The 26318-nt window shown below is 40.0% G+C and overlaps 1 protein-coding gene across 5 annotated transcripts in view; it reads left to right on the top strand.

The window, feature by feature from the left end:
• The window catches only part of LOC131075585 (protein NUCLEOLAR COMPLEX ASSOCIATED 4), a 190874-nt gene that overhangs the window by 130727 nt on the left and 33829 nt on the right, over positions 1–26318 (top strand). The gene's annotated exons all lie outside the window — the stretch shown is intronic.

The following is a 26318-nucleotide window of genomic DNA, read 5'->3' as shown; positions in this document are numbered from 1 at the left end:
CAAGGATTTGAAGGGGGTCTCGCCAGAAATGTGCATCCATCGAATACCATTAGTCTCGGGAGCCCAACCGGTACGGAAGAGGCCGTACCAAATGAATAAGAACTATGCTGCCAAAGTGAATGAAGAGATTGAACGGATGCTGGAGGCCGACATCATATTTCGGGTGGAGACAAGTGAGTGGGTCTCGCCGATTGTGATCTCATTGGAGGAGGCCAACCAGATCCGCATCTGCGTGGATTTTCGGTGCCTCAACGCAGTCACCATCAAGGATCCGTTTCCTATACCTTTCACAGGTAGCATCCTGGAGGAGGTGGTTGGCCATGAAATGTACTCATTTCTGGATGGCTTTTCAGGATACAACTAGATTTCGATAGCTGAGGAGGACAAGTTGAAGACCACCTTTGTGGTCGACGGAGTCTATGCGTACAATCGGATGCCGTTCGGGTTGTGCAATGCTCCCGCGACCTTCGAGAGGATAGTCCTCCACATCTTCGATATGATGTTTGTGGGAAATTTTAAAGCCTTTTTGGATGACTGGTCGATTTTTTAGTAGCGAAGACGCTTACTTGGTGGCGCTAAGAGAGTGCATGGAGAGATGCTGAAGGGCCAAGCTCGCCTTGAATCCATGAAAATGTAGATTTATGGTACCACAAGGAAAGTTGCTGGGCCATATCGTTTGTAAAGCTAGACTGAAAACTGACCCGGATAAGGTATGGGTAATTGTAGAAATGGAGTCGCCCATTGATGTGACAGGAGTCAAGTCCTTCTTGGGACACATTGGATACTATCGGAAGTTCATCAAGAACTTTACCCAACTTTCATTCCCACTGGACAAACTGACAAGGAAGGGCGAATCGTACATATGGGAATTGGCACAAGGGGAAGCATTCGATGAACTCAAGAGGAGACTGGTGGCAACACCCATTCTGGCCTATCCAAACTAGGACTGAGAATTCCACGTACACATGGATGCCTCGAACTATGCCATTGGGGCTACACTGGCGCAAGAAGGGGGACATGGGTTGGATCATCCCATCTATTTTGCTAGTCGGTTGATGTCGAAAGTCGAGAAGAACTACAGTACCACCGAGAGGGAAGCCCTCGGAATGGTCTATGCCGTACAGAAATCTTGATACTACTTGCTGGCGACACCCTTCACTTTCTATGTGGATCACCAGGCGTTAATGTACCTAGTTGTAAACCCATGTTTCAGTTGATTAATGGATTGCTGTATAAAATGGGACTCGACTAGGTGTTACATCGGTGTGTGATGGAGGAAGAGGTGCCAAGCGTTCTGGGGGAGGCACACGAGGGGCCCACGGGAGGCCATATGGGGCTAGACACTACGGCAAGAAAGGTGCTGCTAGCGGGCCTGCGGTGGCACACATTGTATAATGATACTAGAGAATGGGTAGTAGGTTGTGATACGTGTTAGAGAGCGGGGAAGCTGTTGAAGAGGGATTTCATGCCCCTCAACCCTTAGCATGCTCAGGAACTATTCGAGCGCTAGGGGTTGGATTTTATTGAGCCTCTCAAGGCCAGCCGCGCCAGGACATGTCGCTATATTGTGGTAGCCACCAAATATTTAATCAAGTGGGTTGAAGCGCGGGCCCTTCCTGACAACTCGGTCATAAGTACAACAAGATTCATTTATGAGCAAATCATTACATGGTATGGTATCCCTATGCAGTTGACCAGCGACAGGGGTGGACATTTTGTGAACCACGTTAGCAAACTCCTCACTATTGAATTTAAAATTTTTCATTCATTGGCCAACCCCTATTACTCGCGAGCCAATGGGCAGGCGGAGGCTACCAATAAGATTCTTGTGGGAGTGATTTACAAGTCTTGCAGCGTCGAGGGAGAAGACTGGGAAGAAAAATTACCTTCGGTCTTGTGGGCCTACCGCACAACCTACAAGGTGACCATCGGTCAGACTTTGTTCCAACTCATGTACAGGTAGGAAGCTGTTGTGCCAGCGTAATTCATGGTGCCAAGCCTTCGCATTGCAATCGAGAACAGATTGGGGGAGAGAGCTTGAGGGAGAGGCTGTATGTCTTAAACAAGCTGGATGAGAAAAGAATGATGGCCGAGCGGGCTACGGAGGCAGCCCAACAAAGGAGGAAGCTGTGGCATGACAAGCACTTGAAACGAATGGGGTTTGCTCCAGGACAACTGGTACTGAAATATAATGGGCATAATGAGATTAAACCAGGGAAATTCAAGGTACGATGGTTAGGACCATATAAAGTTCGTGAGGTGGCAGAGAATGGGGCAGTGAAGTTGTGGACATTGGATGGACGGGAGGTTGCAGGTAGCATCAATGGGTCGAAATTAAAACTGTATCACGAATAGAGGCGATCGTCTGACCTTGAATCCTCTCGAAGAAATATTAAAAAACAAAACAAAACTGTACAGTAGGTAATTGTACGGTCGTACGACACCGTACGAAAAAAACCGAAAAAGTGCACCGTACAGTGGAGCAAGCCGCGTGCTCACCGTTCGGTGGCGCCGCGTGCTCATTGTTCGGTGGCGCCACGTGCTCATCGCTCGGTGGAGCCCGCGTGCTCACTGTTCGGTGACGTTGCGTGCTCACCCTTCGGTAGAGCCTGCGTGTTCATCGTGTGGTGGGACACATGCTCCAGAATGGTGGAACACGGTGTCTCCCGTGCAGTGAAGGCACATTACATCTACGCTCATCGCAACTTTGGAAACCCCCAATCGCAAGCAACACAGTAATCCACGGCAATCCTAAATTCAAAAGGCAACGTTGTTTCATTAAAAGGAGACATACGACTTTGGTTTCTCGGAGGCACTGGGATTGGAACTCGAGCCCACCCGAGACGACACTACCACTTCTATGTCAGATGTGGATGCCATCCTCTTCCACTCGAGTGCTAGCAAGGAGAGCATAAATAATAACGTTACCGGGGGTGACGACATCTAAAAGGCGGTAGCTGTACGGTCCGTATCGCTATTGAAGGGTCCCACGTTGGGGGAAAATAGGCACGTGCAAAGTGGTTACCCTAACCCTATTTTTTAATATTAAAAGGGGCACAAAAGACAAAGGCATAATTATTTAATGGACGCCAGCGGTGGAAAGAATTGGCAAAAGCAGTTGCGGCAGTTACTTGCTATAGTGCCGTCAACTTCTGGGAACAAGAAAGCTGTTCAGATTTTGCCTTCGGGTGTGAAGGTCAGGGGCGACATGGCTGACAACAGCAAAAGTAAAGGGAAGAAGGTGCAACCCAAAGTGCAACAGTAGATGGCAGCAAAGAATGATGTGACGATGGACACCATTACCTTCGAGGGTTTGACTGGAACAAATTGTAGGAAATGGTGGAACGAGACCCCGCATGATGACCCTATGAAAACACAACTATGACTTGCACAGGTACAGTGGGCCATCTAGATGCCCATTTTTTGCATTAAGGACTTTGAGGTGGTGTTGCGGGCCATGATTGGTGCCTATGACCCACACAGGCGACAGTCTGTATTTGATTACGAGCACCAACAACTTATAGTGTCGTTTGCTTCCACAGAATTTACAAGAGTTTTTGGTATTCTGGGGGTGCAAGGAAAGAAAGTGGACAAGGGGCAAAAAATATCCCCAGATTTAAAAGATAAACTTCTCAAGCTGATGTGTCGCGACGACCTCACACAAGCCGAACTTGATAGTCTCCAGCATGCAAGCAAAGGAAGAGGTCTGAAGAAGTCGTTCCTGAGAGAGGGGATATGGCAGTGCCTTGTCGATGTATTGAAGAGCCGCCTAATGGGAGCAAGTAGGGCTTCAGATATTGCCATGGCGCAGGTGGTGCTGGTGAATGGCATCCGTAATGGCGTGGTATATGACTGGGCATCAATACACGCAAATAGGATGGAGGAATTCATGACCCTCCAACACAAGACCACCTACATGATTTACCATGCGATTGGACTCTTCCTCGATGCGGTACGCCTTCGAGGCTCACTGGACGCACAACACTTGGCACCCCAAGGCCGTGTACACTCGGGGCAATCGTCTATATTTTATTGGGTTCACTTGGATATGATGGTATTGAGCGGAGATACACAATCAGGCAAGAAATGGAAGGGATAGGTGGTGGTGTCTGAGGCGGAGACAGAGTTGGAGTCCACGTCTAGTGACCCGAGTGAGGAGGAAGAAGACTCCAGTGATACATCACAGGCCACCGGGGGTAGTTTCAGAATGGTGGGTAGAGGCGAAAAGCAGGCGGAGGAGGAGACGGGGGCAAAATCTTCTGCGGTAGCACAGACAACCACACCTCCACCTCTTTCAGTTGTGCCAGCAGCAACCTGTTGTGACCATTTCACACATCGCCCCATTAGAATGGGGACCCCCTCTTTTTCGCTTGGTTTTGCCTGGTCCTCTCTTTTTTTTTTAGGGTTTTGAGGTGAGTGAGTTGTCTGGACTAGGGTTAAGTCTTAGAGGTTTCTTTTGGGTATTTTCAAGCCGAGTCCAGTCGAATTTTGAAAGATTATTAAGCATCCTCCCGAAGATTGCAAATTTTGAAATAGGATGAGTTTGTCAAGAAGGTCAGTTGGATCTCAGCTTAGGTCCAGTCAGGATTTTGAGGGCAAATTCAACTTATGCCTAAGTGTTAGCATTTTGATGATGGAATTGTACAGTTTGTCTAGGTGAATTTGACCAAGTTTTTTGGATGCTTGTTAACTGATCCGGGCCTTGGCGATGACCTAACCCTGCATGATGAAGTAATCTGAAGATTTAAATTGTGGATATTTTAGCTTGGAAAGGTGAAATCGCCCTTGTCCCTCTCCCAGGGACCAAGGCGAAAATGTTGTTTAAGTGCATAATTGTCTCTAACTTCCTTTTATTGTTTTGTGCAGGGTCGCCAGGGGATATAATTGTGCGTGACTTGAAGATTTTGAAGATTTTGAAGACTCGAAAATGATGAAATTAAAGGATTAAGTGACAAAATCGCTCCTGTCCTCCACTGAAGGACCAGGGCGAAATGATTTGTTTTGGTCATTTTTGGCTTTGGTTGACCAAATTGAAGCGTTAATGATACAATGAAGGATGAAATGAGCATAATGGAATGTCCAGACTTGATCAAAGGCAATAAAAAGTTGAACTTTTTGTCTAGTGAGGTGAATTCGCTCCTGTCCCTCACCAAGGGACCAGGGTGATTTTTCCTTATACACACCCTTTTGGACCTTTTCAGGATATGAGCTCTTGTTCGTGGCTTGTAAGAGATGATATCTTCCCCGGCAAAGGAAATTTGAAATAAAAATTGTAACAATTTGACCTAAAGGGCAAAAAGCACTCCTATCCTCCACTGAAGGATCGGAGCTTGAATTCCAAATTTGCATTACCCTTGCAAGATTTAAGTGATTTTACGATTTGAAGAGGTCAAGGGGAGTGTGCTCTGTCCGTTGAATATAACTTGAGTGGGCCACAATGAAGAAAATCAACTTAAGTGACCAAAATCGCTCCTGTCCCTCTCTAAGGGACCATGGCGATTTTCAAAGGGGCATTCCTGTCCCTCTCCAAGGGACCAGAGCGATTTTCCCTCAAGACAAGTTCCTGGCAAAGGAAAGGCAAGTTTCACATTTGAAATGAGTGAAGGAGGGCGTAATCAATCCGTTGAAGATGATTTTGAATGTTAGCAAGGCATAAGTAATCTCATAATTGCCAAAGCGCTCCTGTCCCTCACCAAGGGACCAGGGCGAAAAGCACATTATCTAGCCTCCCCCTCCAAATTTGGACGAATCCAGACCAAGGCAAGATTGGAATGTTATTTAAAGGGTTTCATGGAAGAATGAAGTAATAAAGACCACCAAATTGATGAAAAATGGCTAGGGCGCTCCTGTCCCTCACCAAGGGACTTGAGCGAAATTTTCAAAATACTTAATTACCTAGCATTGTGAAATACTATTTCTTGCTTCCAGGACTCAAGATGAAGTGGGGAGTGATATTCTACGTCTAGAAGGTGATTCAAGGTTGATACGATTAAGAATTTGTGCAATAAACTAAAAGGCGCTCCTGTCCTTCACTCAAGGACCAAGGCGATATTCATAAAAGCAATCATTTCCTTCCAAGACCACGTCAAGTCAAGGTTGTGCAAAGTCAGAAATGTCTTTAAGAAGATGGTGAACAAAGAATTGACCCCAAGAATCAATAATCTTAGGCTCAAATACAAAAATCGCTCCTGTCCTTCACTGGAGGACCAGGGCGAAAATCCTTAGAAGGGCTCATTTTGTCTTGAGAAGGTGAATTGAACATGCATAGAACGAACAATGAAGATCATTGATTGCCTCACATCATGAATTGGCAATTTGGAAAACGAAGACCAAGGACAAAAGGTGGGATTGCTCCTGTCCCTCACCAAGGGACTAGGGCGAAAATGTTTTAAAACAAGTTCCTTCCAGAGATCACATGAATCGAGCTCAAAATTCCAAGCAAAAGTGCCATTTTGAATGTCAAGGATGGGATTTTGAACGTAAAAAACTAGAAATGTGAGGTCTAAAATGCAAGGGCGCTCCTGTCCCTCTCCAAGGGACCAGAGCGATGTTATTCATGTCTACTATTTTCCCATACTTGAGCACGTACTTTAAGCAAATCGAATTAAATGCAAAATTCGCTAAAATTTGAAATATATATATTTTTTTATTAATTTGGCATTTAATAAGGGTGCGCTAATATTTAATAATTAATTTAAGCCTTAAAAAATCGTTTTTTATTATTATTAAGGCCTTTTTGAAATTAATTATTATTATTTTAAAATAAAAATAGAGCGCTTGGGGTATTATTTTAATGTTTTTCATCAAGTCGGCCTCTTCTTTAATTTTGTTTATTATTGGCCTATTTTCACCAAGTCGGCCTATGAGGAATGAGGTAATGAGCGCCTATATAGTAGTGGTGTTTTGAAGCATTTTAATCCATCATTCATCCATTCACTCAAGTGCGATTTGGAGAAGAACAACAAGGTGCGAAATCTGGTCTAAGGAGGAGCGAATTTTATTGAAGGCTAGAGGTGGTGAAGTTGCTAGAGGAAGCGCATTTTGAAGACTTCGATCCACATTTTGCCTAGCGAACTCGCCTAATTTTGCATTATTTCTTAGATTTAGTTCTCAAGTGGAGGTATGGCGAGATTATCCTAGTCTCAATTTTGAATTTTGAATTTTGAATTTCAAGTGGCTTAGTTAAATTTAGGAAATGATAATTCAAAGATTTATCATGAAGTTTCCAAATTTAAAACTTAAAATCTAGTCTATATTTCTACGTTGCAAAGTATATTGCTCATTATGAAATGTTGTGTAGGTGTCATGATGGCGACCCCAAAGGCAGGAGCATCCACTAGTCGTCCAACCCTCATGAAGGAAGATCAAAAGAATGAAGAGTTGGAGACCAAGATCGTGTCAAAGTGGAGCAACATTGGAGATACCAACTTGGGAAACTTCAATGTGAAGAAGTTTCGAGACGTCCCTTACATTGGAAAGCCATCACCTGTCGCAAAGAGAATAATTGAAAGTGGCATCATCAAGGCGGCCGGCTTCCCTCCAGCAGTCCAGTGCCATGAGTTGATGATCGAGTGTGCCCGCCATTATGACCCACAATCAAGATCAATCGTGTCCAAGGAAGGGAACACTTTAGCTTACCTTTCAGAGGAGGCTATAAGTGAGGCTCTCCATCTTCCGGAGCACAGAGATATGATTTATAAAAGCCTAGAAGGAGCCAAATCCATGTACGAAGATGATCTAGACACTTGCCTAAGCATCATCAATAAGAATTGGTTACTCAAAAGTCGTCCTCGCCTGAGCAAGATTCCAAACACACCACATAGGATCGACTTCCAGGAGGAGTACAGAGATTTGATAACTTTACTCAACCGAGTTATAGGGGCTCCTCAAGCCTTCTATTTTGAGAAGTGGATGTTCTACTTCATCCAAGTGATAGTTCAAGGAAAAGGAACAATTCATTGGGCTAGAATGATTAGCCATTGCTTGGACGTGCAGTTAAGAAGATTGAAGGCTACCAAGTCTTTCCACATGAGCTCATACATCATATATGCCTTGATCAGGAGTTTTGAATATGCAGGACTACCTCACAGAGGAGTGATCGAAAGAGGACCTGGGGAAGTCAGAGTTTGTGACTCTTACGTCCATCTGCATCATCCACCTGGAAGTGACTACAAGTTAGTCAATGATACCTTCACGATGAACATCACCAGGACATTGCAAGGCGAGATTCACAATCGGCTATCTCAAGATGCACAAGAGCTTGTAAAGAGGTATGGTGCTTGGTTCATCCAATTCCAGAAGTTTACATATATTAGAGTTCATGGGTGTCCTTCACCTCCCTATATGTTGCCGAGATATCCGACAGACAGGATAGTGTTACTTGAGGTGACTAGGCAGTTGGTGGCTTATGCGAAGGCATTCAGACACAGACATGGAAATGGAATTCCTGTGCCTATCATACTAGGAAATTCAGTTGAGGTATGTCCTAATGCTCTAGCCATGGATGACGCAGAGAAGGAGTTGGCCTTATATTCATTTTCATTCTTTGCCTTGAGAGAGAGTTTTGATCCTTATGGATATATAGAAGAGACAGTTGGTAGAAAGTACAAGCATGAATTTCAGGTAGAGGACTTTTGGATGAATCTCTCAGATGATTTTGAAGTAAAAAGAAAGATACATTCCAGATTGCCTTTAGATTTCATCAGGAGATGCAAAATCTACAGAGTGGCCGATCAAGCTCAGGACAGTGGCAGACATCTCCAATCGTATTATGATCGAGAAAACAAGACAGTGAGGGTAGATTGGAACGAGCCTGAGGTTTTGGATCTAGATGCTTTGATGGCTCCAGTTTTGTCTTGTACTCGCAGATGGGTTGATGTGCAACATCAAAAATTGAGAGAACAGAACATATCTATGACTTTTACTTTGGAAGAAAGACCAGGGGAAGGAGGAGCAAGTGTAAGTGAAGGCAATCCTCATCCCAGAAGCACAAGCGAAGGCAATCTTCGAAGCGTAAGTGAGGGCAATCCTCATCCTAGAGGTGCGAAGAGGAAAGAAAGACCTGAGAAAAGGGAATCCTCCAAGAAGAAGCAAGAGGCCAATCGAGATTGCTCATCCGGCACATCTTCTCGACGTGAAAAAAGGACAAGTCAAGTTGTAAGACAAGAGAAAAGGACACTTGAAATGGAGGAATCTATGGAATCAATGGTACAGAACGATAAACACGAAGAAGGACAGGCACCTCAACGTTCATCAAGTCAATCTCTCCAAGTCAATGAGCTACAGGAAGACAAGAATAATGATGAAGTGACATCTCCTCTCCGAGAAGAAGAATCATTACCTAAAGAGATACAAGTTAGGGAGACGAGATCAGCCATTCCAGATTGGTTGAAGGAGAGACTGACAAGGGTGACTGTGATTGAGGATGAAGATAATGTGATTGATTTAGAGAGCCTTGTTGGAAATTCTCAGGAAGTAACAGAGAAAAGGAAGGCCACTAAGATGTCCAAAATGATCAGAGATGAGACAGGGTCCAGGAAGTTGCAGATAGCTACACCGGTAGTGGACAAGTATGAAGGTGAGATCCTTGCAGAAGAGTATGATGTAGAAACAATTGAGCTTGGTTCACTCACCGCCGAGTAGACACTGGAGGAGGCAACTGATTCATTTGAGGCACTTAAAGATAAGCTTAAAGAAGAAATGGAAAAAAATAGAAAGCTTGAGAGAGAGGTCGGTGCTTGGAGAGGCTACTTTAGCCATCTCAATCAGCCTTTGGGAGGACAAGATCCAACAATATCTCCTGTGCAAGCACTTCCCCTTGAATCAGTTGGTGAGGCAGAGAGAGTCAAGAGCTTGGTCCAGCTTTTGAGCTCTTGGATTGACAAATCCCACATAGTTGCCATTGAATTTGCAACAAGAATGATGCAGACAATCCACCGAGCTATACAGGTTCTTGAGTTCATCCACAATCTAATGATAACAGTAGCTGCCTTTGCCCATACTAGAGATGTTATCATTCCTGTTCTACAAGTAATCAGGCAAACACCAAGGAAGATCCTAGCACAAGAAAGGGCAATGGATGGAGGAGTTCCTAATTTACTCCAATGGTCAACTCTACTCTAGATGAAGGAAGTTCTTTTTGAAGACATCAGCACCAAATGCAATCAAGTTGAAGAGGTCATCCATCCGATTCAAGACAAGGTGTTCGAAGTGTTATGTACTATTCTTGGCAGGAGGATCGAAGTCGAGACAGATGTGGACCTTCAAGAGTTAGAAAAAAGAGTCAAGGTCATCTTTTGCAAAGATGAGAATGTTATCACAGATGAGCAACGGGATCAAATGTTTGCTACCATGCTCTTGATTGAAAAAATCAAAGAACTTGAACCTGGATGGGATGCGACACTTCTCAAGGCCTTCGATCAGGTCATCCACTTGGAAGAACGAATGAGGAATCTTCCCGAGATTCCTATTGCTGAGATTGAAGGAATTGTGTCTAGATTCATTGCATATGCTAAGAAAGAGCATTGGAAAGGAAATAAGGTTCTAGAAGAAAGGTTGTTATAGATGATGTGGCACCTTAATTATCATTGGTCTATGTTTCCTAGATTTTTGTGCCAATTAAATATTTGGCTATGCATTTAATATTGTTCAATAAAAAGGGGACTATTTGTAATAAACCCTAATTAGGGTTTAGGTGTCATAATCTTAGCCATTGATCGTCTTTTGATCTGGGCCGTTCATTGTAATAGAGGATGCTATATATACCCTCATTCATTTTCATTTTGTCATTAGAAAATAGGAGATTAGAGGAGATATTAGATATTAGAGAGAAGAAAGTTATTTTGTAGCAAGATTGAGCATTGAAGAAAGAATTCCAAGCAATTGTTGTCTATTTTGGCTTTGAGATCAATAAAATATTGAAGTTATGGTGTTTTATTGCAATTCTTGTGGCTATCTTCATGGTTGTTTACTTTCTTGAATCATTCTCAGTCGAAGTAGTATTTAAATTTGAAGGACTAAGTGTTGAGCTTGATATTTGGTGAGATTTACGTTCCAAACCACTAGCTTCTTGTTGATTGTAAGACGCCTTGTGTGGTCAACTAGAAATATTTGGATTGCTTAAACCTTCAATCATTATTGAACCATTGATATGTACCTTCGTGGTAGTGTCTATGATTCTTGATGATTTGAAAATCAATTATCACCTTAGAAGATCGCGTCAATCTCAGTAGAGTTGTAATTCCTTGGCAATACTGAAATTGGTCGAATCCTACCAAGTCTAGCCTACATTGAAGTCATTCTTAGGATTAGATTAGAATCTATCTCTTGCAAACCCTACCTTTTGACCTTTTTGAGAACTTGTTAGTTTTAGGAAATTCTGTTCTTGCAAATTCGGATACGTAAGGCCCCTTGATGAAACAACATTCACAACGACCACTGGTGCTTATCCACACGTAGAGACCCTACATCAAAGAACCTTGGAGTCATCCTAGTTGATCCTTTTTCGCGACATCTTCAACAATCAGAGGCTTTATTCAAGAGAGGATAAGGTACCCTTGGGTATTTTATTCTGTGTTAGGCAGTGTACAAAATACACGTCAACACAACCACACAACCCTTGGGTGAGTTACCCAAGCAGACGGTCTCACCAAGTACCACTTGGCCTCTTTCTAAAGCGGTAGTATTGGCAGTGCCGGTTCTTGGTTTTGGGCAGGGCCAGACACCAGTGATTATGGTTCCCCCACAGGCTGTCGCGACATTGATAGCCTTACTAGAGCCTCACGTGGTCGACGACAGGAGTCCCACGGCAATAGTAGAGGCTGGAGGCAGTGGCGGGAAGGTTGGTCGGGAGGCTATATGAGCAGAGCATCCTGGAGGGAGTGGTACGCCTTCCCAGATGGATATGAGTGCGTGGCTGAGTTGGTACAAAATGACGCCAGTAGCACCAGTTGGAGTAGTGGTCCTCTCCCCATGGCGTGAATCGAGCCCTCACGAGATTGTGGACTTGGTCGGAGACAGTTCACCAGAGACAACACGAATTGTACAGAGAGACCACTGACCCATTCGTGAGTTGGTGCTAAGTCCCAGACAGGAGGAGGAATTGATTCCGAGCCCCCCACATGACGAGTCACTGTAGAGTCCTCACGGAGATGCCTAGGAGTACGGTGTCCTAGCATCTCTGGGAGTGGAGGGTGATAGGGAATTGGAGCAGTTCCTTGCGGATATAGCTATGGAAGCCCAACGGATGGTAGCCTCTGCGAGGTCTCAGGGAGATGCTCAGACAGATGAAGAGTTGGATCAGCTCCTCGGGGTTATGAGGGGAAGGTGCACAACACACTTTGCGTAATGTTTTGAGTCTGGTGGATGGCCGGCTACGGAAACCTTACAAATGTTGGAGAATTGGGGCCTCGCGAGCAGGTTGGCGAGACCAGTAGACAGTCATTGTTGTGAAGGATAGAGCAGGTTTTCCGAGAGACCTACTATGAGTTGCGGAGGACGCAATATATTGCTGAGAGTACCGAGACCCGATGCTAGGAGACTGTTGGCATGAGACGAGTTGGCTGCTCGACTTCAGCAGATGGAGGAGTTGCACAAAGAGCAATTGGCCTGGGAGAAGGCCTCATGGGATGCAGAATGCGCTACCTTGGACACAGTGTTAGCCAAGGAGAGGTCCACGAAGGGTGCCTTGGAGGCACAATTGGAGGAAGCCCGCGAGGACAGGGCTATGTTGGAGAGTCACCTGGGTAGTGCCTTGGAGATGGTAGAGGAGAAAGATAAGGAGGTCTTGGAGGCAGCGATCATGGTGAAAACAGTGATGGAGTGCCAGATGGTTGCAGAGCGGGACCTCAAGCTGCGGACTGAGGAGGTCTATGAGTTATGGGCTCGCTTGACAGCCGCACCCTGCGCATCGGGACCCTCCTCACTAGGGACGCTTCCTCCACCCCATTCTCAGTCCTGAATTCTATGTTGTTAATCATCCCATTTTATTTTCAGTTGTTAGGAGACGACCTTGTTTTTTGGGGGGGATGATGTTGACGGTAATATTGTATGGGAATAAAACAATAGTTACATAAGTAGTACTTTACTTTTATAGTAATGTAACCGAGGGATGGTAGTTATGGGTGCGACGGTTGTCCCTCGCATCCCGGTGGTACCTTTATATACCATGGAAGGTAACTTGTAAACACACATGATTATGAATGGAAATAGTATCTCTTATAATTGCTTGATCTTATCATCTGGTATCTATGGCATTATTGTTTCTCGTTAAGCATTCTATCTGTATGTTCTAAACTGTTCACCTAGAGGGTAAACACTTGATTTTAGCCTAGAATTGTTTGTGTTAGATTTGTGGAGAAATAAGGGGAAAATTATTTAATTTAATATTATATAAGTTGTCTCATTATATTTATTTAAAATCATACCTGAGATGACTTTATATTTTATTAAATTAATAGTGTGACTAAAGTATAAAATAAAAATAATTAAAAAGTCACTTGAGAAATAATAAAGTGTACCTACCCCCTTCTAGAAGGAATCTTATGATGGGTTATGAAAAGAATAAATAGAAGAGGGAAATGGACGGTTGGGCATCAGTTGATTGTTAATTCCTCTTGAGTTGAGTTGTGGAAACCAGGGGTTGTCTGCAGAATTGGTCTTAGGGAACGATACCTTCCTTCGATCCGCATAACTGAGGAGGTGAAAGATCCTCTAAAGGGTTGTTTGTGAGTGAGGAGCACTCAGCTTTTCACATAGAGCTTATGGAGTTTTTACATCTAAGTCAAGGAGTTTGCTTCAGACATTCATGCTACCACGATTTTGTCCTTAGGTCTTAATGGAAGCAAGTTTACACATGTTTGAGGTCACTGATCTTCTTAAGGGAAGAGGGTGATGCTGTTTGGAGCAATTTGGAGATGAATCGTATTGAGTAGCAGCTGGCTATCAGTCTGTAGCAGACTTTCCCCATCCCTTGTTTTTGATTCATTCGTCACCCTATGTGTATCGAATCTCATATTGAAAGACAGTGATTTCATTGGGATGGTAAGGCGATTCCTCTTGTGGTATTTTGGAAGAGCTTTTGGTGATAGTTTGGGCTGCATTTGAGAGTCTGTTCAGAACAGACCCGTGCCACTTGGAAGCCTCGATTTTGGCTAATACTTTATGATTTTGCCTTGAGATATATTGTTGTTGCAGCACCCTCTTCTAGTAGTGAGACCGATCGGTTTGGAGTGGAAATTGGACATTTGTATGCAGATTACATTGGGTTCTCAGACCTACCACTGGCAGCAGCAAGGATGGCACTAGGCATGGTTTGATATTGCATGTTGGAGGATCCCTGATCTTGGATATTGTTTGCTTCATCATCACTTCACTTGGGCGAATTCATATCAGGTTCCTAAGGCATCTTTATTTCATTGTAATCTCAGTTGTTTGCATGAGTCATATGAGTGCCACCTGTCTTCAGAAAATCTGAGAATTAGTAATCATTATCAGACCATATGTTTTGAGTTTTGTAATGATTCATTGAGCTATTATATGAATAAGGATCAAAGCATATAGGGCCGCACTTTATGTAATTGAATTCTGAGGTTGTATGTCACTCATTTGACAAAATGTCAGCAAGTAGATATGTCTGATTATAAGCTTCATTTGTTTCATAATACATTTGGGGTTGCTGTTCAACATTTCTATATTGTTATACTTCCATTTTGTGTGTAATGTCCCCTTTTTTAGCACAACATGATATGGGGTGTCGTTAGCCTATTCTGACACGGTCCTGAAGGCTAACAAGGACATTGGTGGGATCCTGAGGTGTTTTGGCTTAGGTGTTTTCAGTTTCAGGCCAATCGGTGCTGCTTTGACAGGGTTTCTAGACACTTACTATTTATAGTAAGTTAGTCTCCAAGCAGTGACTTGAAATTTCTAGTGTTTCCCTGGTTGGCATAATTATCAGTAAAAAATATTTGAAGGCGACAATGATTTAAAGGGATTATCAACAATGTTTTAATATTTAACGATAAAGTGTAAAGTTAAATTAAATATTTAACTTTATCGTTATATTATAAGGTTGGGAATATAAAGTAATGTTTAAAATATTAAAAGTTCCCTTTAATGTGTACATTGTGGGAAATAATATTTTATTCTAAAATGTATTATCCCACATTTAGGAAATGAAGTGTTTGCATCCAGGAAGAAGATATAAATTGAGGTTGAGAGCTCTCTTTGGGGTATGCTTGGAGAAGATTTAATATCTTGTTGTTGGATTTCTTGAGAAATCTGATTCGTTGGGCTTGGAGGACGAAATCCCTCTTGGTCAACATTCTTCTCGCTGTTGTGAGATACAGTCAGGGGAATTTATGGTGTTTTCATTTAGGAAACACACTGGGTTCATTAGATTTTCATAGGGCAGATTTAAGAAGATTTTGGAGCAGTTTGAAGGTGATAGTGAAGATATTTGAGTTGCTGTGAGCAGTGTGTGAACAGTGCCGTGAACAGTGCCATGAACAGTAATGTGAACAGTGCGGTGAACAGTGCCATGAACAGTAACATGAACAGTGCCGTGAATAGTGCAGCTATAGTGTGTGAACAGTGTTCTCAGCAGGTTCTATACTTGTGGAGTTCGGGTTTGAATTTGTTTATTATCATATGGTCTGTAATATTCTTCAGATCTGATTTGTATGCTTGGGGTTGGAATTAAATAAATACCATCAGCATTAATCTTCTTGTTTTTGGTATTTGATATGTCTGGTTGTTTTTATATTGAATAAACTTTGAAAGCTTTACAATAAATATCAATTTATCCAATTTATCCTATTGCAAATCAAGAACCAAAAAAATCCAGTAGTCAGCTTGCAAGCCAACTGTTTGACAAAATTACACTAAGTAAAAAGGACATAAATTTAGTGCCGAACAAGGGGTGCCCATTACATTGTGAATGTTCTTACATGAGAATTAGCGTTAGATGTCCCTGATATCAATCTGAAACTAAGATCAGTAGACTGAAACAATGTTAGCCAAGTGTTTGTCGAAATATCTAAGTGAAAAGAATTAGAAGTCTATATCAGAATTAGCAAGGAACATTACAATATGTGCTTTAAATAATTCAATCTTGGAGGTAGGAAGCAATGGAGGAAGGAGGACACTAAGCATCCTCTGGTCAGTCACCAAGGACGGGGCTGCTTATCAGCTCTGGTGGCATTTTAGATTCTATTGTAATGTGAGCTTCTATTTTCTTTGTTTCTAATTATTGGAAATTTCACATAATGGGGGGGGGGGGGGGGAGGGATATAACATCAATATTCCATCTCTAGTTATAGTGAGAATTTCCTTTGTTGGATATGGAGTGGCACAATCATCAACTATTGCTATGTGTGGGTTATTACCTTATGTAACACCCTAGTGTAAAATGTTGTAATGAACAAAAGCACTAGTGTAATACAATTCATGGATCTTGAAAAGGTTAGTTGTAATCCAAAAAACCATATGAGGTGAATAGATGAGTGGGTTTCCTGTTCATGTCGAGGTTTGTGGTAAACCTTGTGTGAAAACCATGAAAGGTTAATGGGAGGTGCCTTTTGTTTTGTATCAAAATCATGAGCCACAAGAGTTGCGCTTACTGCAGATGTAGGGTGTGAGTTCTTACCATGTTCACACTAAGGGGGAAAATGTGGGAAATGTATTGTTAGTGTTCACATAATGTGAGTTGTTAACACAACTCATGTAGCTATTTATAGTGACACTAATTATTTGTTGAGGTTTGTTTGTTGAGTTGTTAAAACAACTCATCATTTAAAATAGATAATTTGTTATACGAGTTCCTCTTGTAAAGTAGGAGATGTAACTCCTATATATTTGTAATATCTCATTGAAGCAATCAATGAATAGAAGCAAAATATTTGATGTGTGTTAAGTTTCGTTATTCTCCCAAATCTCTGTCTAATTGATCATTATAAATAAAAAATTACTTTAGTACCCTCCCTTAAGGGTCAATCTATTGACTACACCAAGCTTGTCCCCAAATTTTACAAATTTATTAAGACTCAAAGACTTGGAAGGAATGTCTGTAATTTGATCTTTGGAAGGACAATACTGCAACATAAATGACCCATCTTGTATGAGTTCTCAAATGCAATGACTATAAAGTTCGACATTTTTGGTATGCTCATGGAAGACTAGATTCTTGGCAAGTTTTAGCACACCTTGATTGCCACAGAACCAGGGTTAAGACTTTTCTTAAGGCATCTTCATGTTTGAAAACACTCTTCTAAGCCATACTACCTCAATGCTACTTTGATTGCTCCTCAATATTTTGCTCTTGTTTAGGTTAGAGCTACTGCATGCTGTTTCTTGCTACTCCATGTGATTGGACCTGTGCCAAGGCTGAAACCATAACTAGAAGTGGATTTTTTTATCATCTAATGAACCTATCAGTTTGAATCTGTAAGTTCAACTAAGCTAGGATTTTTCTTCTGTTGTATAAAATGGCCAAGTCAAGTGTGCCTTTCACATATGTCAACACCCTCTTCCTTGCAGTCCAATGTTCTATTGTGGGTGCTGTCATGAATCTAAAAATCAAACTCACAACATAGCTCAAGTCAAGTTTAGTGGTTGTAAGATAAATCAAGCTTCCCACTAGTTGCTTGTAAGCTAACTCATTGACTATCTGAGAGTCAGTTATGGCTGAAAGTTTTAGCCTTTTTTCCATAGGTGTTGATGAGATTTTGCAATCTAACCTTCTGAATTTGTCGAGCCAACTCTTTGCATATTTGGATTGTGAAACAAAAATGCTGCCACCTATTTGCCAAACTTATATGCCTAGGTAGTAATTTAAGAGCCCTAGATCAATCATGTCAAAAACTGTTCTCATATCTAAATTGATTTTTTCAATTTTGTGTGCCTAACTACCTATAATAATGTCATATACATAAATGACTAGCAAAATGATATCATTACCAGTGCTTTTGACGTTCAGATTTCGGTTCAAAGGACTTTGCTGGAATCTGTTCAACCAAATACTTGTTAATTTTGATGTACCATGCCTTGGGTGCCTACATTGGGCCATAAAAATATTTCTTTAGTTTGCATATAACATGTTTCTTCCTTGCAACTTGAAAACTTTGTGGCTGAGAAATATACACCCGTTCCTCCAAATCTCTGTGGAGGAACTCTTTACGTCCATTTGATGGATTGGCCAACCACATCGAGTTACTATGGCTGGGAGTAATTGGACGGTGCTCAAATTTGTTGTTGTAGCAAAGTTCTCGTAATCAATGCCTTCTTTTTGTGAGAATCCTTTTGCAACCAACTAAGCTTTGTACTTGTTGAAAGTACCATCTTCCTTGTACTAAACCAATGGGTTTTTTTCTATGGTGGAAGATCTAAGAGATCCCAAATATTATTTTTTCAAAAGACTTTCATGTTTTGTGGCCATGGCCTTTTCCATCTAGGTTTTCCTTTTGCCTCAAACATGTGTGACTCATAAACTCCCTAAATATTAGCCATTAGAGCAAAGTTTATTGTGAGTTGCTTGCTCTTTCCTCTTGATGATCTACTCTTGACCATTTCATTATCTCAAACGTCTCCAATGGTGCTTTCCCACCACTTTGGTCTCTTCTTAGGAGCGTCTCTGTCCAAATCATTGTTGTTAACATGACTTGGGCTACATGGTCCTATGTTATTTGGATGTTGATCTAGGTTATCATCATAAGTTCTAGTAAGTTCTAGTGCTATTACTTTCCTAGGAGAATTGTGCTTAGAATCCTCCCCCTTTAGGTGGAGCCAGCTAAAGTTGGACACTTAATTCCTTAGCCATAATAGGCTGGTCTTCAGTAATCTTGATCTCTGAAAAAGGTTGAGAAGGCTCAATTTCTTCATTAATCACATCTCCATTGAAAGTCAAGCGACAATGCCAACATCAATCATCTTGTATACCTTATGATTTTCATTGTACCTTGTAAGAATTAATTTCTTATTCTTAGGAGCTGACTCGGATCTTTTTTGTATCTATTATCCAAGTGTATGCAATATAAGCAAAGACCTTAAGATTACTAACTTCAAGTTTCCTTCCAGATTATGCTTCCTTTGGGGTCTTTTGCTCAACCACCTATGTTATAGATCTGTTTAGTAAATAAATTGCAGTTCTCCATCATGCAATGGGCCATTTCTATTATGTATGGTTTTGCCTCTTAACTACTCCATTCACCCGTGAAGTGTAGGGTGTTGTTTATTGTTGTTTTATGACATGTCAAGTACAAATGTTATTGAATTCTTTGGATAGAATTGGCTTCCCTTATTAGATCAGACTGATTATGTCACATCCAAACTCTTTTCCTACTAATGCTTCAAACTTTTGAAATTCATTAAGTACATCTGATTTTAATTTTAGAAAATACACCCACATTTTCCTACTAAAATCATCTAAAAACAAATGCGAGTATTGGCACCAGTGACTGATGTTGTGTTCATTGTTTTGTTTGAACAAGCTATAGGATTCTCTTGGCTCTCCAAGCCTGTACATTCTCAAATGGAGTTGTGTGTTGCTTCCCTACTTGGCAAGCTCCACAAACACCTTCTATTTGCTATTGGATGTCAGGTAATCCATCTATTGAATTCTCCTGAGCCAATTGAGAGAGATAGGATAAGTTAAGGTGCCCATATCATTGATACCAAAGTGTATTGATATTAGATGCATTCTTGGCTACCAATGCCTACCAACAATTGTGTACTCTTCACCACCACCAAAGATACTAAATCGGAGCAAGTTGTGTGTTCTGTGAGCCAATTTTTTCAGTGGGAGAAAAGATGTAATGCTCTTGAGTCTACATACCATGCAAATGATGAGACTGATCTGCTAGTCGTTTGGCTGTGAATACATATAAGGCTAATTTTTTCTCCTTAGAATGCTTTGCAACATGATCCTTTTGCATAGGCCCTCTTTGGATGTATTTTTGTTTAGCTAACCTCTTTTTTAGTGCTGCTTCATATGACCCATTTTGCCACAATAATATCATGTTATTTTTTTTTTTTGATATTTTAAAATATCCTCATTATTACCTTGTCCTTTATTCTATGAGCATTTGCCTTTGCTCTTATCTTTGGTTGCAAATGTCTATACAACACTTTGTGTCGAGCATTGCTGCTACCAAATTGTTTTTTTCCGTCTGTCTTGTGTTGGACATATGTTGTCATTGATGTCAAAGGAGTGGGCACTGATGGAGTTTGTTGGACATGTTATCAGTTAAGTTTCAGACATGCTGCTTGCTTTTGCGGCATCTGGAATGTTGAAGATATTATATTACAGTTACTGTCTTGTCATGATAGAGCATTTTGAGTTGTGGCAGTACTATGGATTGATATGATTGTGGAATCAGTTGGGATATGTCTATATTATCATGGTGCATCTATTCATGCTGATGGAAGTGTTCCGGAAGTCTGATCCAGAGTGGTGATTGAGTAGTTATCTAGACAGTGAGCTTGGTTTGTTGTGATCCGCATTTCTTCATGCTTAGGAGTTATGTCCTGCAGTTTGAGAGGAGAGTATGTCTACACATGTTTTATCAATATCCAGAATTTTCGAAGTTGTGGTGCAGCGGAACATGATGTTTGTTTTGTCAGTTTGGCTACTTCGTGGTTGGCCGACCTTATTCATGTTCTGGAGTGATGCGGCAGCAGTTTGATGCATGTGTTGCCAAAGATTAAGGCTAGATGTCTTTGGGACTAGATAGATAATCATTTAGGATTTGCAAGATGTGTTCCTTTGTGTGGAACCGTGTATGAGATTTTTGGGCCAAACCTATTAAATGTTTGATGTGGCTGACTTGTAGAGGAGTTGTAGTGTGTGTCCACCGGTGATTGCACGTGGACAACATTTGGTACCAGTTTAAGCTACCTTGTGAAGTAAGTGGCGTGTTCCTTTGTTTTGTGCAGCATGTGGGCTAATTGGACTTGGGCTATTACACATTTGGTGAAGAAGGTTTTGTGTGACCAACCTGAAAATGGTTAATTATGTATTGGGCCGACATGTGATTGTGAGTAACACATATATACAGGTGTTAGATTCATTTCTATATGTATTTTTGAGGTTACGAGTTCATATCATGCAAATTTGAGAATGATGCTGAGTGTAGTCTTGATTTATGTTGAATGTCTCCTTTTTGTAAATGCCCTAGTTTTTGCCTTAGAATCACAAACTCCATTCAAATACGAGATGTAAGATGGTTAGAGGTATAACTTTACCAATTAGATCTTGATTTAGACTCCTCAATCATGTTAGATTTAAGATCAATCTTTCCTCCTAGGGTTAACATTACCTTAATCATCATTGTAGTTTACATAATGTGCATGTGGGATTCCCTTAAGGCTTTTTTCAACATTCCATCCACACTATGAAGCACTTGGGAGATCATACAAGAATCAAGCCCAGGAGCTCGTTAATGGCACCTGCCATTCGGCACTTGGGGTTACCACTACTTGAATGGACCTTTTTGCTACTTGCCCTTCTCATATGTCCTTCCTCCCTTCTATAGTGGGATGGTGGATTGGCTATAAGTGTTGGTTTTAATTAGGGTGAAGAGCGGATTCCAATTACCTAAGGCAACATTGGAATCCGCCCTTAAGGGCTGGGCCCTTTTATCTCTTCAAAGGGTAACATGTACCCTTTAGGGCTGGGCCTTCTCTCACACCACATTGTGTGTCTCAACAACCAAAATGAAACGTCCTAAGGCATAGGGCTGGACCCAAATACCAAATGTGGGAAAAGCAATTAAGAAAATAATATTAAATTATTTTGTTGCAAGCCGACCTAGATGTCTACCGCCAAAAGGGGAAGACATATATATATATATATATATATATATATAACAACTTCAAGATGAAGTAAGACATTCATTTTACACATTACCAGCAAATGCGATATGCTCTTCTACTTTAGCGATCTACTCTCCTACACTTGGCGAATCTGCTCTTTGGCAAACTCCAAGGACATTTGGTTATAATTCTGCTTCAGCCTGTTGAAGTCATCTTCTGCTGATTTGTTCCTTGGTCATCTACAGCTAGGGCATCATGCTCCATCACCTTGGCAACTTGCTGTTTGGACAGCAATCAGAGATAAGTGTTGTAATCAGAATATTGTATAATTCATAATCAGATCTGAGGATCTCTTCTTGCTGGGTTTTTCCTCCTAGGAGGTTTTCCCAGGGTGATGTTGTCTTGTCTCATTTCATATGGTTGGTTGGTTGCTCTCTATCATTTACTAAGTTGAAAACCCTAACAACAAACATCTATTTTCTGAGTTTATTGTTAATCTGAAATTAAAATTAACGATAAGCTTACAAATAATCTTCATCATCATTAATTATGCATACAGTCCTACTTCATTATTAACTATACATTAGATGGAATAGAATATCTGCATACATTCCTACTTCCTATCAAATGACAGTCCAATAACAAATTAGCCAAATCATATTGCTATGCATTCTACTTCATACCACAATATCTGAATATATATATATATATATATTCTGAGGATATGAAAGAAGCAATCAGTAAACAGCATCGAAGAGAAGAATAAGCATTTGATCTAATAATAATTGCAGACTCAGAAATATATATATATATATATAGATAGATAGATAGGAGATGGCAAGTTAGCATCCATATATTGTCCCTTGCAAGTTAGCACCCATGTATATATATATGTATATATATATATATGACAGCAGTTACATAATTATCAGTTTTTGTATATCGAATGGAAGGGGATGGCAAGTTAGCACCCATACGTTGTCCCTTGCAATGGATATATGTTATTATAGTTAAAGTACCTACTTTGTCAACTTGAACAAATAAACTGTTGTTTGGTTAATTATTCACCTTATGATTTCCTTTGGGGTTAAGGCTCTCTTGTCTGTATTTATTTGTGGGTTTAGATGCCCCCTTTCATTTTTTACATGGTAAAGAAAAATTACCGAATGTTAAAAATATTTAAAATCTTTATTAGCTCCTTTTGGAATATTCAGTTTTTAAACGTCTTAGTTTGAGATTTATTATTACTTTTTAAATTAAAAGTAATAATAAGTATTAAATAATATATTGATATTGATTTGTAATATTAAAAGGAAAAAAATAAAAAATTAGAACCATATCTAAGATTTTAACACTATAATAATACAGTGCTAATTTTTGAGGATATCTTTTTGTATTTTAAATTAAAAAGTTATAATAGATATTAAATAATAATAACATATCGTGTAATTAAAAACTAAAAATTATTAAATTAAAGTTTAAATAATAAAAAAATAGTTCTAACTGGAAGTTGAAATAAGAAAACCTAAAAATAAAAAGAACATTCACATAGATTTGACAATAATAAGAAACAGTCATACAGGTTCCATTATTCTCTGAAGTCGTAAGTTTTATTTAATTCACATGGGGTGTTCACAGTGGATTTTTGAGATGAACTTGGAGAAGTTTGTTTTTGTAAAAGGCTCAATGATTAGATTAAATTTTCGGCCAGATATTAAAGTGTAAGATGTAATTTTGGAGCCAATATGTAGAAATATTCTTTTACAACATTTTGAGCCTTACTAATAAGGCCATCAAACTGGTAGAAGCCATTGCTTAAGAGGGAAAATAGAGAGAGCTTTTCTTTAAGATATACCATTAGATAGTGAAAAATCAAACACATAAAACATAGAAGACAAAAGTGGTCAAGAATAGGTGATTGTCAGTAAAAAATGGGCAAACATATCAAGCAGTTTAAAAAGATTACAAGTAACGAGGATTCTTTGAAAATTTATAATAAAATATACAAAATTAATAAGTACAAAAATCTACATGCTTGCTAGCAAATTCCATCATAGGAAATTGGACCATGTGCTCATCCCCATTCCGACAATTTTTGGTTATCTCATTTATATATGATATAGCAATGTCCTTATTCATTTACTCACACAGTCAGATTTGATTGGCATCCATGTTCCCATTCCCCTATTAGTACCCGTGCACCAGTAAATCCACGTCTCTTGGTAACTATGGTAAAAAGGTGGATAATGGGGTCAATAAGGAAAAATCAAACAGAAAAGTGAGGGCAACCTAAGACTAAAAACAAGAAAGCAAGTAGAAGGAAGATAGGTCTAAAGATAAATCTTTTTGATTTGGTGAACCTCTAGTTTGGCTAAGTTTATGAAGGATGCCTTTTGAAGATAAACTTAATTTCCATTCATCATTACTATTAAGGTACCTAGGGTGTTTACTTGTTTTTGTGGGTTCTGTAATCTTTCTATTGACCAAAGGGCTTTCCAAATATAATTTCTTTTGCATTTTCTCTACCCATAGCATCGTCAGTTGTTCTTTCATGCTCTGCAGATGCCAATTTCTCAACCCCACCATGCTCAAAATCTGCATGGTCTTCTTTTATTCTGGTTTATGGTGATCTTGTTTCTTCAATATAAGGAATTCGGAAAGAATAAGGGATTAAATATAATAATAAGATACTAAACCTTGACACTAGCAAAGAGAGAAGAATTTTTTTTGCAGGTATAATACAGTTTTCAAAGAAAAATTTATTTTAGAAAAAGAAAGAAAGGTTTTTTGCTGGAAATTGTTCAGATAGCTCAAAGAATCTTTCTTTCTTTCTTTATGGTCAAATACTCCAGAGTCCATGCCCGCAGACTTATTGCTGATTGCAAAGAAGTAAAAAACAACAAAAAATAGTGATTAATCATGAAATGTTAGTGTTAAAATATTCGATGTTATGAAACAATAGAGTGAGAGCTCTATATAAAGAATTTACAAGAGACGATCTTTCTAAAAGAAACAATCGTAAACTAAAGCTGAAAATAGAAACTAACTAAATAAACTAAAGACGACTAAGATGACCATTGAAGAAACATTACAATATTCTATTACCCTCCCTTAATGGTCATGTCATCGTTCTAACTACCCAGAGAAAAATAGAGAAGGCTGCCACCTTCTTCTTAGAACGTTTTGCGACATGAGCCTGCCACTGACCTTGTCAAAACCTGGAGATAAATCGTCCACAAACTTTTGCAGATGAGCATGACACCCTAAACAGCTGCAAGAAGCCACGGTTTTTGAGGATAAAATTGCCAATCCTAGAAATTGAAGATTACAAAGCATCGTTTTTAATTTTTTTTAAATTAAAACCCACCAATTTTCTTTGAAGGGAAAAAAAATTATAAACCCATCAGAATATTTTTAAGGAAATAAGTGTGAAAACCCATTAAAACATCTCCAGGCGACCAAACAAAGTGGCAGATTGCATGCCCTAGTCGCATTTTTGCAGGGAGATGAAGACATCGAACAAGGCCTGACTCCACGAAGCCCTAGACTGCAGGTACATAGGATCTGAAACCCTAGGTCACAGAATGCAAAATACAAATGTGGGTTGCAGATCGGAAACACCATAGTTGCGAACAGAAACCAAAAATATGTGTGCACTAAAAAACATAAGAAAACCTCCATGATCTTCAAATGCAGCACCCAAATTGCCCACGAACACAGATCTATGAACTCACAAAAAAATTGAATTATAGCTCCAAAAGAGCCAACAAAATTCTGCATGCAAAAATCCTACTCGATCTTTGCCTAGAAGACAGGTCAAAACCCTTCATGGGTTTGAACACAAAAACCCGCCTTTGCAAATCCGTACCAAAATAGAGAACCGGAAAAGCCTTCCCATAATCCTGAGCCCTCCCACGAGGGAGATAGGCTCAGATTGGCTCTAATACCATGTTAAAATATTCGATGTTATGAAACAATAGAGTGAGAGCTCTATATAAAGAATTTACAAGAGACAATGTTTCTAAAAGAAACAATCATAAACTAAAGCTGAAAATAGAAACTAAATAAATAAACTAAAGACGACTAAGATGACCATTGAAGAAACATTACAATATTCTATTAGTTAGTAGATTGATTTTTCCTTTGAATAAATTGGATTAATCATGAAATGTTAGTAGATTGATTTTTCCTTTGAATAAATTGTAGTTTTTGGAAAACATCATAATCAATGTGTTTTTACCCCCTTTTTCTATCAAATCGCAGTTAAAATGTGTTTAAATCATACAAAGTGCGACTTTGACCAACTTTCCCGAGTTTTTAGAATCTCATCGATTGATGTATGTCTTGATGTATGGCTTGTGATGCATTATAGCACCACTATCTTAATGTTGGTTGGGTTGATCATGTGGGACATGACTTGAATTCTTTTAAAATTGTTATAATCTTGAAACTTGCTTTGTCGCTCCATTTTTTCGTTTTAGATATTTAAAAAAGTATCAACATCCACTTTTGAA

This window comes from Cryptomeria japonica, chromosome 5 (assembly GCF_030272615.1).
Source record: "Cryptomeria japonica chromosome 5, Sugi_1.0, whole genome shotgun sequence".
NCBI classification, from domain to species: Eukaryota; Viridiplantae; Streptophyta; class Pinopsida; order Cupressales; family Cupressaceae; genus Cryptomeria; species Cryptomeria japonica.
The sequence above is the reverse complement of the archived record's forward strand: the minus strand, read 5'-3'. Positions and strand labels throughout refer to the sequence as shown.